Genomic DNA, 15767 nt, shown 5'->3' on the forward strand with positions numbered 1-15767 from the left:
CAAATAAGTATTCCAATAGATACAGAAAAAGCTTTTAACAAAGTTAATATAAGTTTATAACATGGGACGCCTGGGTGGCTCAGTGGTTGAGCATCTGCCTTCAGCTCAGGGAGTGATCCCAGAGTCCTGGATCGAGTCCTACATCGGGCTTGCTTCATGGAGCCTGCTTCTCCCTCTACCTATGTCTCTGCCTCTCTCTGTGTATCTCTCATGAATAAATAAATAAAATCTAAAAAAAAAAGTTTATAACAAAAATTCTTAGCAAACAAAGAATAGAAGGAAATGTTTTCAATCTTATAAAGAACAGCAATTAAAAAATCTGTAACCTATAACATTTTACTTAATGGTGAAATACTGAATGCTTCCCACAGTCCCCCCACTTCTATTTGGTGTTATATTGGAAGTCCTAGCCAGTATAATAAAGTAAAGAAAAGGAATAAAAAGTAAACAGATTTGAAAGAAAAAGTAAAACTCTCTTTACTTGAAGATGATCATATACATATGGAATTTATACAAAAGTAACTAGAAGTCAATAAGCTAATTTGGCAAAATCTTGTGATACAAGGTCAAAATACAAATATCAGTTGTATTTGTATTGCTAGCAACAAATGATCAGAGAATCAAATTTATGAAAAGTACCATTTATAATAGCTTCAAAGACCATAAAAATTGACAAATGTATGTAACTAAAAAACATTGAGAAAAAAAATTTAAGGATTTGTTTATTTGAGAGAGAAAGAGCACAGGGGTGGGGGGGCTGGGGAGAGGTGAAGGGAGAAGGAGAGAGAGTCTTCAGCAGACTCTATGCAGAGCCTGGAGCCAGATTCAGGGCTCAATCTTAGGACTCTGAGATCATGACCTAAGCTGAAACCAAGAGTTGGTGGCTTTTGCCACCCGGGCATCCCAAGAAAAGATTTAAATACCTAAATCAGTGGTGAGATATGCCACATTCATGAATTGGAAAATTCAATAATTGTAAGATGCTAGTTCTCCACACATTGATCTAGAGATTCTGCACAATTCCTATCAAGACCCCAGAAAAAAAAAATTTTTGGAAGGAATTGACAAGCTGACATTTAAATTTTTATGTAAATTGTAATAACAAAGCAATTATTTAAAAAGGAGCAATGTTGGAGGACTTTAAATTAAACTACTTGATTTTGAAACTTACTATTAAACTACTAAATCATGGTATGTGCTCTTAGCATAAGCACACACATATAAATCAACGGAATAAAATAAAGATTTCAGAAATAGAACCACACGGACATGTTTTTCATGGTAGAAAAAACGAACCTCAATCCTTGCCTCACATTATATACAAAAAATCAGCCTAAAATGGCTCATAGACCTAATTGCAATAAGCAAAATTATGAAATGTTTAGAAAAAAATGGGGGTAAATCTTCATGCAAAGATTTCTTAGATATGATGCAAAAAAGCATAAAGGAAATATTGATAAATTGAATCTCATTAAAATTAAGAACTTCAAAAAAAATTAAGAACTTCTACACTTCAAAAAACATCATTACCAAAATAAAAGGCAGGCCACCAACTGGGAAACAATATTAGCAATTCACATATCTAACAAAGGACTTGCATCCAGAACATGTAATATGCCTGGCAGCTTAATAACAAGACAAACATTCTTATAAAAGGCAGATAAATTATTTACAAAGACATTTCATATGAAAAAATGCTCAATGTCATTAAAATGAAATGAAAACCTCAATGAAACAACATAACACACTTACTAGAATGATGAAAACAAGAGTGATGGATGACTTAAGTATTGGTGGATATGGGGAGCCCCTGGAACTCTCAGGCACTGCTGATGGCAATGTGAAATGGTGCATCCACGTTGGAAAAAAATTTGGAGTTTATTTTTTTATTATTATTTATTTTAGAGAGAGAATGTGTGTGGGGGGGGGTGAGGGGAGGGCAGAGAGAGAAAGAGAAACCCAAGTAGATTGTGCCAAGCATGAGGCCCTACACAGGGTTCGATCTCACAACCCTGAGATCATGAACTGAGCCAAAACTAAGAGTTAAGTGCTCAAATGACTGAGCCACCCAGGCGCCCCTGGAGTTTCTTATAAAGTTAAGCGTATGATGCATATGACCCAACTACTACACTCCTTGGTGTTTACCCAAGAGAAATGAAAACATAGGTCTACCTGAAGTCCTATACAGGAATGTACAGAGCATTTGTGTTCATAAAAGCCAAAAGCTGGAAACAATCACAATGTCCTTCAATGGATGAATCAATAAATCATACTATATCCATAGAAGGAGTAATTATCCAGCAGTATTACGGAATGAACAACTGGTATACACAACACTGGTGACTGGAACACAGTATGGTGAGCAAACAAAGCCAGATACAAGAGTATATATTGTATGACTCCTTTTATATGACGTTCTAAAAAGCGGAGAACGCAACAGTTCCTGAAAGCAGATGAATAGTTATCTGGGATGTGGAAGTGGAGTAGGGAGGTGCCAAGAGGCACAGAGGAACTTGTTGGTGATAATGCCAAGAGGTGATTGATGCCAAGAGGCACAGAGGAACTTGTATGGTCATAGAAATGTTCTTTATTTTGACTGTGGTGGTACTTCCAGAGATCTATACATTTGTACAAATTTAAAACTCTACAGGTAAAATAGGCACCTGTATTTATGTAAGTAATGCTTGATAAAGTTCATTTAAGAAAAAGAAGTTGGAAATCTACATTTTAAAAATATGATGGCTAGTTAAAACTTTTAGGAATAAAACACCCACAGGAGACTAAGGCAATATATCTGTGACTTAGAATTCTACTCGATAGTTTACTAAACTGACAAGTCTCTCAATGTCAACTAGAAATGACCATCGATCTAAGTACCAATATTATCCATCTCCATTTTACATATGACAAAACTGAAGTCTCGTTATGTATTTGCCCAATTTCCCATAGCTGATATATGGCAAAGCTAGGTCTCAAACCAAAGTCCCGAGTCTTTAATCCTTTATCTGCTTTGCTTTATTATATATTTATTCACAATCTTTTCTTGAAAACATATTAATAATCCTAAGCCACTTCTTTCTTAGCACTCTGAAAAAATTAATGAGCAATGACCTCAAACTATACTTATTTCCTTTTTTCTTTTTATTAGACAGAAATAGTCTTAAAATTGTACTTGGTATCAGTGTGCTTCTGTCAACTTTATATTTACAGAGTTTGTAATAGTTCCTCACGTTAACCTCTTCCCAATCCAAGTTTCTGGCCTTGGGAATTTCTTAGTGATTTTCCTCATTTTGTACCCACAGGATTATAGTCTTATTTCCTTTTATATCACATACTATTAACAAGTATAACATGGCAGCCAAGGTTCTCACCTCCATGATCTAACTGAAGAATAAAGAAGCATGAAATGTTATATAATTATTTTATGTTCAGGAAAAACACACTTTCTCCATACTATACCAATGAAGGTGGGTAGCTGGAAAAGGAGTTACTTATCAAATGGCAAGATAATGCAAAATAAGACTCATTAGTGAGACGTAAGACAAATATAACAATTTATCTGTAAATTGTTATGCTCATAAATATGCATACACATATGTGCTGCAGAGTTACTGTACTCCAAACAAATTTGGAACTTAATAAAATTTATATCAAAGTTGTGAATATAATTCTAAGTAAGAATTATTAGCCAACATAGAAAAAAATAAATATTCTCTTGCTACAAAATAGAAATGCAGCAACAGAAGTTCTAATTTCTGGTAAAAGTGAGTTTTCATATGAGGCACTTCTTTGACAGCAAAGCCTAGCATACATATCTTATGATTCAATGTTTCTTCCTAGGGATCTACCTAAATGACCTGCATATATATACATACCAAGTGATATACAAGAATGTTCATGGAAACATTATTGATAACAGCAGCAAACTGAAAATAGTCTAAATGTCCATTGATGATGGAATGGATTTTATTTCTCAATGCGACATATTCATACAATGGAATACCATACAGCAATGGTAATGTACGAAATATTGCTACGAGCAACAACCTGTGTATCTCACAAACAAAATATTGACAGAAATAAGCCAGATTAATTAAAAAATTTCATATAATATGATTCCACTTAAATAAATCCAAAACCAGCCAAAACTCATGTATGATATTAGTAGTTAGGATAGTAATTACCTTTGGGGACACAGGTAAGGGTGATGACTTGGAGGGGTAGGAGGATGTTCCAGGAGTGCTGGTAATGTTATATATCTACACCTATTGGCAATGCCATGGGTAGGTCTGCTTTGTGATCATTTATTGAGCTAAAGGATGTGCTCCTAGAAGGAGGACAATTCAAGATGCAAAAAAAGAATGGAAAGAAAAGAAATGGTAAATATATGGATAAAGAAAATAATCCCTGATTGTATAAATATTATTAATAATACACCATAGGGATTTTTAAAGAAAGATATTTGATGAAGACGCACAAATGCAAAAATATATTAATTTTATATTTATGGAGGGAATAAGGGTTGAACATTATTTAATTGTCTTTTTTGTTCCTGCCCCATCATTTCAGGAGGAAAATAAAAGGTATTAGCTTTATACATTGGTATCTTGATTTTCTATGTTGTAATTACTATAATAATAGACAAAAGTAATTGCCAAACCAATATAGAACCAAAAATATTATATAGAGAAAGAAATTAGTGAAAAAGAAGCAAGAAAGGTATTGGGCAAAGGGCCATACACACATGTACCAAGGGCATGACAGGATATAAATGCAAATTCGGGTTTATTAGGGAAACTGGAAGCCTAGAGCAGTTCGAGGATACCAGCCAGGCCTCCATTGCTCAGTATCCTGGACAGAGGCAAACTTGAAGAAGGGAGGTCCTATCTGATCTGTGTTCACAAGGGACGTGGAGGAAGGCAGGAGCACTGATTCAGCTCTGTAGCAGTGGGACCTTCCTGGGCAGGCAAGAAACCAACTTTATTAAAAGGGAGCCACTGGACCTTAGTGCTTTATACTCTAGCACTGAGCTGGGATCTGCTGAGCGAGCTTCTGATTAAGCTACAGAAAGTAGCAGTACCAACAGAAACCATCAAATAAGAGAGGAAATTTTTTTTTTAAGATTTTATTTATTTATTCATGAGAGACACACAGAGAGAGAGAGAGGCAGAGACAGACATAGGGAGAAGCTGGCTCCATGCAGGAAGCCCGATGTGGAACTCAATCCCAGGACTCCAGGATCACGCCCTGAGCCAAAGGCAGATGCTCAACCACTGAGCCACCCAGGTGTCCGAAGATTTTTTTTTAACCCAATTTTTTTAAAACACAATTTTGTTGATTGTTACACGAAATGTACATGAACTAAATGCTTTGGTCAAAGGAGAAGAATGTCAGATTCCATTTTCTTAAATCCTTGCAAAGTGTTAAGTATACAGAAATGTTTAAAGAAAGATTTCAAGTAAAAGGATGAAAAAAATCATGTAAATATTAACCAAAAGAAGGCTGATATAGCTTTATGCACACACAAATATTACTATATGCATGTATGATAAGTATATAAAAATACACATACATACACATACACATACATACAATCAAACTTGTGTCTATATAGCTCAGTAGCCCTCTTTCTCTCATTATGTATATAATGGTCAAAAAAATTATTAGTGATAAAGAGTATCTCTTCACAATGATAAAAGGCACAATTCACCAGGAAGATATAAGAATTCTAAATTTGTGTGTTTCCTTAAAACATGTAAATCAAAAATTGACAAAACTTCAAGAAAAGTAGATAAATCCACATCATAATGAGAGATTTTAATATACCTCTCTCAATAACTGAGACTCTGGAGACAAAGGAATCAGTAAAGATATAAAAGATTTTAACAATATGATTTTTAAAGATTTACATATGGGCATATGTAGATATATAGCACACAACAGCCAACAACTACAGAATACATATTTTTTTCAAGTGCACATGTAGAATATTTACAAAAATTGAGCAAAGGCTAGCACACAAAATAAGTCTCAATAAATTTTAAAGGATTGAAGCCATACAAATTAATCTTTGGGGGAATTAAGAAATACTCATAATCCTAGGAAAAAATCAGACATAAATAAAAATTATTTTGAACTAAAAGATAATAAAAATATGTTATCTCAAGCATAGAAGCTTTGCTAAAGAAGTCATTAGAAAGGGGCACCTGGGTGGCTCAGTGTTTGAACATCTGCCTTTGGCTCAGGTTGTGGTCCCTCATCGGGCTCCCTGTAGGGAGCCTTCTTCTCCCTCTGCCTATGTCTCTGCTTTTCTCTGTGTCTCTCATGAATAAATAAATAAAATCTTTTATTTTTTTAACACATTTATTTTCTTTTTTTTTAAGATTTTTTTATTTTTTCATGAAAGACACACAGAGAGAGAGAGAGGCAGAGACAGAAGCAGAGGGAAAAGCAGGCACCCCACAAGGAGCCCGATGCAGGACTTGATCCCAGGATCGCGGGATCATGACCCCTGCCGAAGCCAGATGCTCAACCACTGAGCCACCCAGGTGTCCCAATAAAATCTTTTTAAAAAAGAAGTGGTTAGAGAAAAATGTATAGCCTTGCATACATACACTGAAAAAAGAGAAAGACTAAAATAAATAGGCTCATCATCCATCTCAAGAAGTTAGAAAAAGAACAGCAAAATAAAACTAAAGAAAGTTAGAAGATAGAAAGCAATAAAGATAGCAGCAATTAATGAATTACAAAACAGGTATAAAATAGTCAAGTAACCAAAAGTTGTATTTTTCAAAGCGTTGTTGAAGTTGGCAAACTCCTAGTGAGAATCAACCAGGAGAGGGTGAGAGAGATGAACAGGGAAGGAGAGACAGGGGAAGGGGGAGAGGATGAGAGGGAGAGGGGGAGAGCGGGAGAGAGGGGGTGGGGGACAGGGCATATCCATAAATGGTATTAAGAATGAAAAAGAGGACATTACAGATTCTTCAGATATTAATAAAAATGAGATACTATTTTTTAAACTTTGTCATTAAATTTGAGAGTTAGAAGAGATAAACTCCTTTAAAAATCATGATATATTTATTTATACAACAGAATATTATATAGCATCAAAAAAGGGGGGTAAATCCAGTTCCTCACAACAATATGGATAAATCTTAAATCCATAATATTCAGAACAAGGAGAAAGTCAAACAAAAACAAACTGAGAACTTATGGACTGACAAATTAGAGGAAACACTATAATGAAAACCAAGGGGATTACTATTACAGGAGAAAGGGCAGTGGTTACTCTTGAAGGCAGAAGTACACTGGATTCAAGAGTGTTGCTTATGTTCTGGTTTTTGGACCTGGATGGTAGATGTCTATTTTGACATTTTTGGCCAGCCTCTATACCTGTTTTACACACTTCCTGCACAAGTATTGTAGTTTACAATTAAAAATGGAAGATAAATCAATACAGGACTTAAAGTCTACATGCATTCTTCATTCCATACATATTGGTTCAACGTCTCTCTCTCTCTCTCTCTCTCCTTCCCTCTCCCTCATGCAAATATAATATACTGCATACTGTAACTAAATAAAGCACTCTTTTCGCAGGAAAGCAGTTGAGCTGATTTTGAGTCATCTTGGAATTAGAATTTGGATTACCATAATAAGGTAGTGTGTATCCTACACATATTTATTGAAAGCAGTTCTTTTAATAAAGAATTTATGAAGACAAGAGAATCAAATGCGGGTTTAAGCAGATACAAATATTCCCACAAATTACAAACATTAGACTTTTGATGTTAAATTCCAATTTCTATTCACTAAGGAGCTGTGAAAACTCTGCCAGTAGGACTAAAATGAAACTTTGCTTAGAGTCAGTCCACAGAACTTTATGCCTTTTCAAGTTTCTTCCAAGTCACATGCCTATTGGTCTACATCGTCCTGTCAATTTCCTGTGTGTGGGTATTTATTGCTACTTGTGGGAAATGCTCACTGTTTCTGTAACTGTGTAAAATTCACTTATTTAAAAAAAATTGACAGGAAAAAATAGCCTCTGAGAGTAAAGAAAATGCTTTTCCATTGCATGTAAATATGGTCACCTTGGTACCTTCCCTCATCCTTATCCATCCCCTCTTGTCTTCCTATTAATCTTCCCTACCTCCCCAATTTCCTGGATTTTCCCCATTTATTTTTTTAATTGAGTGAATTTGTGGTGCAGCATTGTGTATATTTAAGGTGTACAATGTACACTTTGATACATTTACGTACTGTAATATGATTGCTGTTGTAGCAATATTTATCATATTACATGATTATAGTGTAATATTGTCTACATTCATTATACTATACATTAGAACTCTATGGCTTGGGGAACCCGGATGGATCAGTGGGTTAAGCACCCAACTCCCCATTTTGGCTCAAGTCATGAGATTCAGTGCCCTGCCCCCCACACTTAGCTCCGCCCTCAGCAAGATTCTGCTTGAGAATCCTTCTGCCTCTCTCTCTCTGCTCCTCTCCCCGTTAGTGTCTGCATGCTCTCTCTCTAAAATAAATAAATAAATATTTCTAAAAAAGATCTCTGTGGCTTATTCACAACTCATTGCAGGTTCAAAACCTCCAATGTCAGTCTTATCCCCCCACCCCTGGTACCCTGTTAGTCTCGGGTTTTTTTTTTTTACGACTTTGGCTTCTTCTTTTCTACTATGATATAGGTGCAGCCATAGCACATTAAATTGACAACCTGGGTCTTGTTTTTATATGCACTCATTAAAAATCAGTTGAATTGGAGGAAGTCATCAGATTAATCAAGATGAAAATGAAAGAAAAATTTATAAAGAAGTTTTGATTTTAAATATGCTGTATTGTTGAGGTATGTATTCAGTTGAGTTGAAGTCCAAATTCAAGTCTATTTAGAAGGCTGGACTATTGGACTTCTTTTTTGTGGCAGACTGTGGATTGGTTGGTTGGTTGTTTTTCCAAAGTCAGGATATTAATTGTGTAAATGGTAAATATATTTTAAAAATACTCTGGGATTAGGAGTAAAGAAAGTCTTCTGATGAACATCAAAACAAAGAAAAATAAAGTGAGGAAGAAGGTCAGGTTCGATTGAAACCCAATGGTTTGGGAGAGCTGAGATTGTTGGGGTGGTAACTCTCAGCAGTCACTGGGCAGGCAGGAGGGTGCTCTGAAGGCATGTCTTGACAATTTCAAAAGTAATTCTAGAATTTGCAATGGAATAAGCTTCCTAATGGGAAGCTGATTTGCCTCCTCTTCTGTTTCCCACAGCTTGGGAATATTCACTGAAGAATAATTGGCAATAGGATAATTATTATTTCATTTTTAATGATTTCCTTACAGTGATTTGGGTTGATAAATTGCCTGTATATTTAAAAAATTACCTCTTCTTCAGTCTAAAGTTATGATATTATGATTTGAAAACACACTGTCTGAATTGAGGGCATTGCTCTAGTGCAACCAGATTCAAACACTGAATAGAAGGGTTGACAAATGAGGACACTGTTACCAGTTTAATCCCCATATGGGCCAATTAGTTTCACATAGAGAAGAACTCTGTTCCAAAGCCACAGATTGCACCATTAACCCCAGTCAGCCGTCTCCAAATTGTGTGTCATTGATCACAAGAGGCCCAGGTATGAGTGTCGATAGCTCAGAGCAAACCCATCATCACCTCTGAGAGCCGAGTCATTCTGGTAGCTCATACATTCCTCATCTCATAGAGGGCTAGGAAGATTACAGTAAGATGAGAACTTGAAGGCTTTATCTCCCCCCCTTCCCCCAGTTCCTGCCCCTTGTAATCTTATTATAAGCAGTGGGATAATTACACTTGCCTTGTTTTCGTTCTTTTAGCAAATCGGAATGCCTTTGAGAAAACTGATAATACCATTATATTTTTAGGATTTATTTATTTATTTAGTGAGTGGGGTGGGGGCAGAGGGAGAGAGTCCTCAAGCAGACTCCCTGATGAGTGCAGAGCCCCACATGGGGCTCCATCTCACAACCTGTGAGATCATGACCTGAACCGAAACCAAGAGTCGGGTGCTCAACTGGCTGAGCCACCCAGGCACCCCTGATAATATCATTATTGAAAAGTGATACAATTGGCAAGCAACAAATGATTTATAGATTCATCTCATCAATACTTAATGGTACCTTAGAAATCCTAACATTGACCCAAACAGATGAGAAGGGCCAAATACACGCTTTCTAGCTCTTGTAACCTTGTTCTTCCTGGTTCATTTATAGAATAACAAAAATGAGCATCAGATGTAGAATTACATTACATGTGGAATCTGCAAAATATGGTACCTGAAACACTCAACTGGTCTAAAATATAAATGTTCCTTAATCTTTTTTATTCTCAAAACAAAATCTTGCCTAATTTCTGGCTGTGGACAAAGTTTCAGAGTCATCTTTAACTTGGGAGTAAGCCTGAAAAATTCATTTGGAGGGTAATTTGGGGTAAAATGAGGTCAAATTAAAGTAATTTAAAAATAGGCATTAATAAAAATAGTGTCACCCTTACCATCACTTCTGCAAATCTATAATAGATGTTTTGATACATGGATCCATTTAGCATACTTATCTTTTGGTAATAAAATGTAATTAAGTTAATGGTAAAACTGATTTCAGCAAAAAGCTGATGCAGTTCTCTGTAACAGAGCCAAACACTCTTGGTTCTTTATGAATCTTTTGAATTAAGCCAAAAATCTGGAGAATAAAAGAACAATGATTTAAATCTAACGACTGGGAGCCTGGGTAGATTCTGTTTGTGATTCTCTTCTCTTAGGCGGGAACTGCTTTGCATATAGGAGTAGAGATCATGGATATTTTCCAAACGTTGCAACCACTATATTTTTCTTTATCTTATATTCCACATCACGTTTATTTTTCACATTCCTTGTCACTCTGGCCATTTCTTGCCCCCCTCAAAGCCACCCAAACACTAAATAGTGTTTTCTTTCCTCCCCTCCAAAAGTACCACAGGGGTGACGTTTTCAGAGAGTAAAACAACTGTCCCCTTTCCTTTCTGTGAATTTGGATCCCAACAGAGAGACAGAATACAAAAGATAGGCATCAGATCAGAAAATAGCCCGGTACAGGTCGGGTTGGAGAATGTGAATTTAGGCCTGCATCCAGGTAAGGTCACTAACACTTCATCCCAGGACCAGAAAACCACAGGCCATGCCTGGTAGAGAAGTCTCTATTGGCATGGGGGGAGCCGACTTGTCTCCCAGACGGACCCCAGAATGGGCTAAGTGCCCAGTTACTTCCTTCCAAACTCCCCAATCAGATAAATCTCTGGGGACAAGGGTGTAAGAGTGAGAGAGGTCAGGAGTGTAACTTTAAACTGCATGGGAAAAAGAGGGCTGGGAAGAAGGAGTTTGTTGCCCTCCACAGAGCTGTTCATTCACAGAACCTTGGATTTCCCCAAGGCATGTTGGCTTGTTTCCTCCCAGGTTGAATTCCCAGTTACTGCAGTGTTGAAGGAACTCAACCAAACGCATGGCATATACCATCTGACATTCAAGGTGCTGAACACAAGGAGCCGTGGTCCAGCCTTCACCATGCATGCACCCTCCAAGTATCACCACCCTGCTTTTCCTCCTCCATGCCACCAAACTCCAGCGCTGCCAAATTTCTCCCAACCATCTATGAAATTCTACCCAAGCCCAGCCTTTCCATGTTCTCTCCTATCTCTGGGAAGCATCCACCTTTCATTCAAGGTTTATCCTTTTATATTTCTTCTCTTTTCACATCCTTTAGAACATTTCTTGAGAAATAATCTTTTTCCTTCATTTTCAGTATCTTTCCTCTCCCTGGCTTTTCCTCCCTTTTCCCATTTATATTGTCTAATTTCTCTCATTCTTTAAAAAAAAGTTCCGTCACCCCAAATCCCCTTTTGGCTATCACTCCTCTTCTTTGCCAAATTTTTTCCAAGAGCAAAGTGGTCTAGCGGGGAGAACATTGGCTGTGGGGTAAGAAGAACCTTGGGGTAAGTCCTGGGGTTTGTCCCTTGCTTGCTGGCCTAGAAAGTTCCTTTAACTCTCTGAACCTAGTTCATTTTCTGTAATGTGGAAAGGACATTTCCTATTTGTGCTATTGTAATGAGGAGGAAGTGTCAGAATACATACGGTAGGCATGAATTTAATTCCCCCAATTCAAGTATTTAGGAAATATAACTTAATTTCTAGAACTCAACTTTATTTATTTTTGGAGTCTCTATTTTGCTGGGTGGTTAGAAGCTTCCTTTCTGTCTGGGGTCATGATGGAGTTCTGGAGGGAAGGTGGTGGGAAGAATGGCTTCTCTGGTACCAAGTCATGGAGAGAAAGGGCTCTTGGTCTTGGTTGTGTGCATACTGGCATCCTCTGAGATATCAATCACCTCAATTGCCCCTTGGTCTTGGTCCTTCAGAGTTACTGCTGAGCTGTCCCTTGGTCTCTTCACTGTCATTTGCTGATGTGTTAGAACTGCAATGCTGATCCTTCATAACAGTTGAGTTTGGGGCTCTCAGGTGTCTGCTTAGAGCCCCATGCAATCTCAGAAATCTTACTCACATGGGAATCCAATTGGTGCTCTTGTCATGCTGAACCCCAGGAAGCTCTCCAAATGCCCACATTAACCACAGGGACAAGTCACCCTCTGGTTCTTCTTCCCTCCACCCAGTCTCTTACAAGGAAAGAAACACAACTTCCCTCGTTTTGGAATTGTGAAAGCCATCAGGTTATTTACTCATTTTTCCCACTCAGGCTGGCCCCGTGGGCCAGGGTACAGGGCCAGCCCTTCCCCAGAGACCCACCTCTCGACCCGTGTATTCTCTTCCTTCAGCTAGCTAGAGGACTGTTTTAGCAGTGGTGGTGGTGGTGGTGGTGTGAAGCCTTGTTCTTGGCCTCAAGATTCTCCCAAACTACCTGTTTTAAGTTCTAGAATCATTTCCACCCCCCACCCCTGCCCCCTGCCCAGGGTCAGGCTTTTGAAACTAAAAAGCCAGGAGAGGACTCCTTTCCTTATCAATCTACTCTGTCATCTTTCATGAGGCAATTATCTTCTGGCTCTCTAAATGGTGGGAAAGAGCTAGGGGAATTGGAAACCAGAAAGCAACAGTCAATACTTCAAAACCTCATCCTGCCACACTTCAGCAAAGTGCCAGCACAAAGCTGAGCCCGTAGTAGGTCTCATTAAATATTTGTTCCTATCACACCACTGCACTACCCTCTCCTCCTCAATCAGTCGAATTCTCTTGAACTCAGTTCGGCGAAGCTTTCAGTCCCCATTATGATGAGATCACTTCCACGACGCTAACCAGTGACTCCTCGGTTGTAAAAGTCAGAAGGGATTCACTTGATTTTCTCCTTTACTTGACTTTCCCTACAGCATTTCCACTGGATAATACAGCCTCCTTTGTTTGTTTGTTTGTTTGTTTGTTTGTTTGTTTTAACATTGATTTATTTATTCATGAGAGATACAGAGACATAGGCAGAGGGAGAAGCAGGCTTCCTGTGGGGAGCCTGATGCAGGACTCGATCCCAGGACCCCAGGATCACAACCTGAGCCAAGGGCAGATGCTCAACCACTAAGCCATCCAGGAGTCCCTAAAGCTTCCTTTCTGAGACTCTTTCCTACGTTGGCTCCCATAGCCTCTCCTGTTTTTCTACTTACTCATTTGGCTATTTTTTTTCTCCATCTACCCTCAAGTATGAGTATGTCTCAAGATTCAGTTCTTGTGTCACACTGCTGCATGGTGTCATTCACCCTGTGCTCTGATGCAGACCTAGAATTTCAGGCCAAGTCTTTAAATCTCCATATTTTCACATTCCCAAATGCTGCAGATACTAAGTCAGTTAATTCCTATAGAGGGCTTAGCACAGGGCTTGGTACAGGGTAAGTACTCAATCACGTTAGTAACAGTGTTTATTACTATATCTACCTGGATGTCTCACAGGTGTCCATCAGTTTTAATATGTCCAAAATGGCTCACGCTCTCTTTTCTCCTTCATAACCCTGCCTCTTGACAACCCTCCTCCCCAAATTAGATAACAAGTTGTGTATGCATGCTCTCTCTCTCTCTCTCTCTCTCTCTCTCTCACACACACACACACACACACACACACGCACACACACGATCCTTCCTCCCAGCGAGCGGTAGGAGGACAGAATTCTGGGCATCATCCTGCCCACCATCTGGTCACTTGGTCCTCCTGACTCTGCATCATAAGTTCTCTGAAGAGCCTTCCTTCTTTTCCTTCTCAACTGCTCTTGCATAAATGTACACTCATATTTCCTCTCATGATAATTCTTCAGAACCAGCTCAAATTTTTTCATGTTCCTAAAACTTTTTCTGCACCCATTTTTTTCCCTTGGAGTCCTTGATGTTAGTTTTCTTTGTGTTTCTTTCACTGCCTGAAATGTCTCCTACTGTCCCATCAACTTTTGATCTCATTTTAAAGCTCAGCTAAAATGTCATTAAGTTCTCTTTAGGTTGCCAGACTTATTCCCCTCTCATTAATTTTTAATGCTCCCATGGTGTCTTCTCTTATCCCTTTATACATATTTCTGTTGTCACACGTATTTGGTATATCATTGCTTATTTACATTTGGTCTCCCAATAGATGGAACCTCTTGAAAGTAGGTGCTGGTTTGTACTTGTGTCTGCCTCTAGACCTTCATCTGTATAGGGTTAACAAGTTTTTATGGAACTAAGTTGAGGTGAATGTTCAAACATGGACTATCCTGATCTCGGGTGTAAAACATTTTATCAGCAAAGACAACTGGACAAGCAAATGTGCAGACAAGCTTTTGGGAATTCTGGAGATTTAAGAAAAAGAGGTTACGATAATCCATCTTTCACTTTAAGGAGGAAGTGCAGGAAGAGTAACAAAAGTGGGGAGTGTGCCTTTATCCTTACTCTTTATGAGTTTTTTTCTTATGAGTCATTTAAAGAAGCTTTGGCTCATAGATAAGACTTGTAGATGTCATGCAGCTCAAGGATTTTCTCAGGTATTTTGAAAAAGACATCTATAAGGGAAGAACTTTTCAGAAGATGAGAGGTAGTAGGAGGCCTACTATAGGCAAGCATGGCATGTTTATAAATTATTATTCTCTGACTTGTATACTCCAGGCTCACAGTAACACTTTTTCTTTTTTTCCCATATTTTATTTATTTATTTATTTATTTATTTATTTATTTATTTATTTGAGAGAGAGAGAGAGAGAAAGTGTGAGTGTGTAAGAATGGGGGAGGGGCAGCGGGAGAGGGAGAGGTAGAGAATCCCAAGCAGACCCTGCACTTCTATCAACATGGAAAAGGAACAGAAAATGTATGAGAAGTGCCCTGAGACTACTGAGCAGAGATGCACCATTCAGTGACTTCAGAATCTTCCATAAAAAGCAAGACGTATAATAAGTGCCCCACACTTGCCTAACAGTTGGTCTGCTGGAGGGAGGTGCAGACACTCAACTTGAATAAGGAGATCATACCCCACGTGAGTCTTGAAAAATATACTTTTTATATTATTTAAAAATAAAAAAATATACTTTTTATATTATTTAAAAATAAAAAATTATTAAAAATATAAAAATTTTCATATTATTTAAAAATAAAAAAATAAATCTTACTTGATTTAACATGAGCTAAAATCAAGAGTTGGATGCTCAACTGACTGAATCATTCTGGTACTCCCACAGGAGCACTTTCAGTGGAGCAAGATAAAGTCAAGAAGGTTACACTAGACACCAAAGTCCATTCCAAAGTCTATCATAT

This window comes from Vulpes vulpes, chromosome 13, assembly GCF_048418805.1.
Source record: "Vulpes vulpes isolate BD-2025 chromosome 13, VulVul3, whole genome shotgun sequence".
Classification (NCBI taxonomy): Eukaryota; Metazoa; Chordata; class Mammalia; order Carnivora; family Canidae; genus Vulpes; species Vulpes vulpes.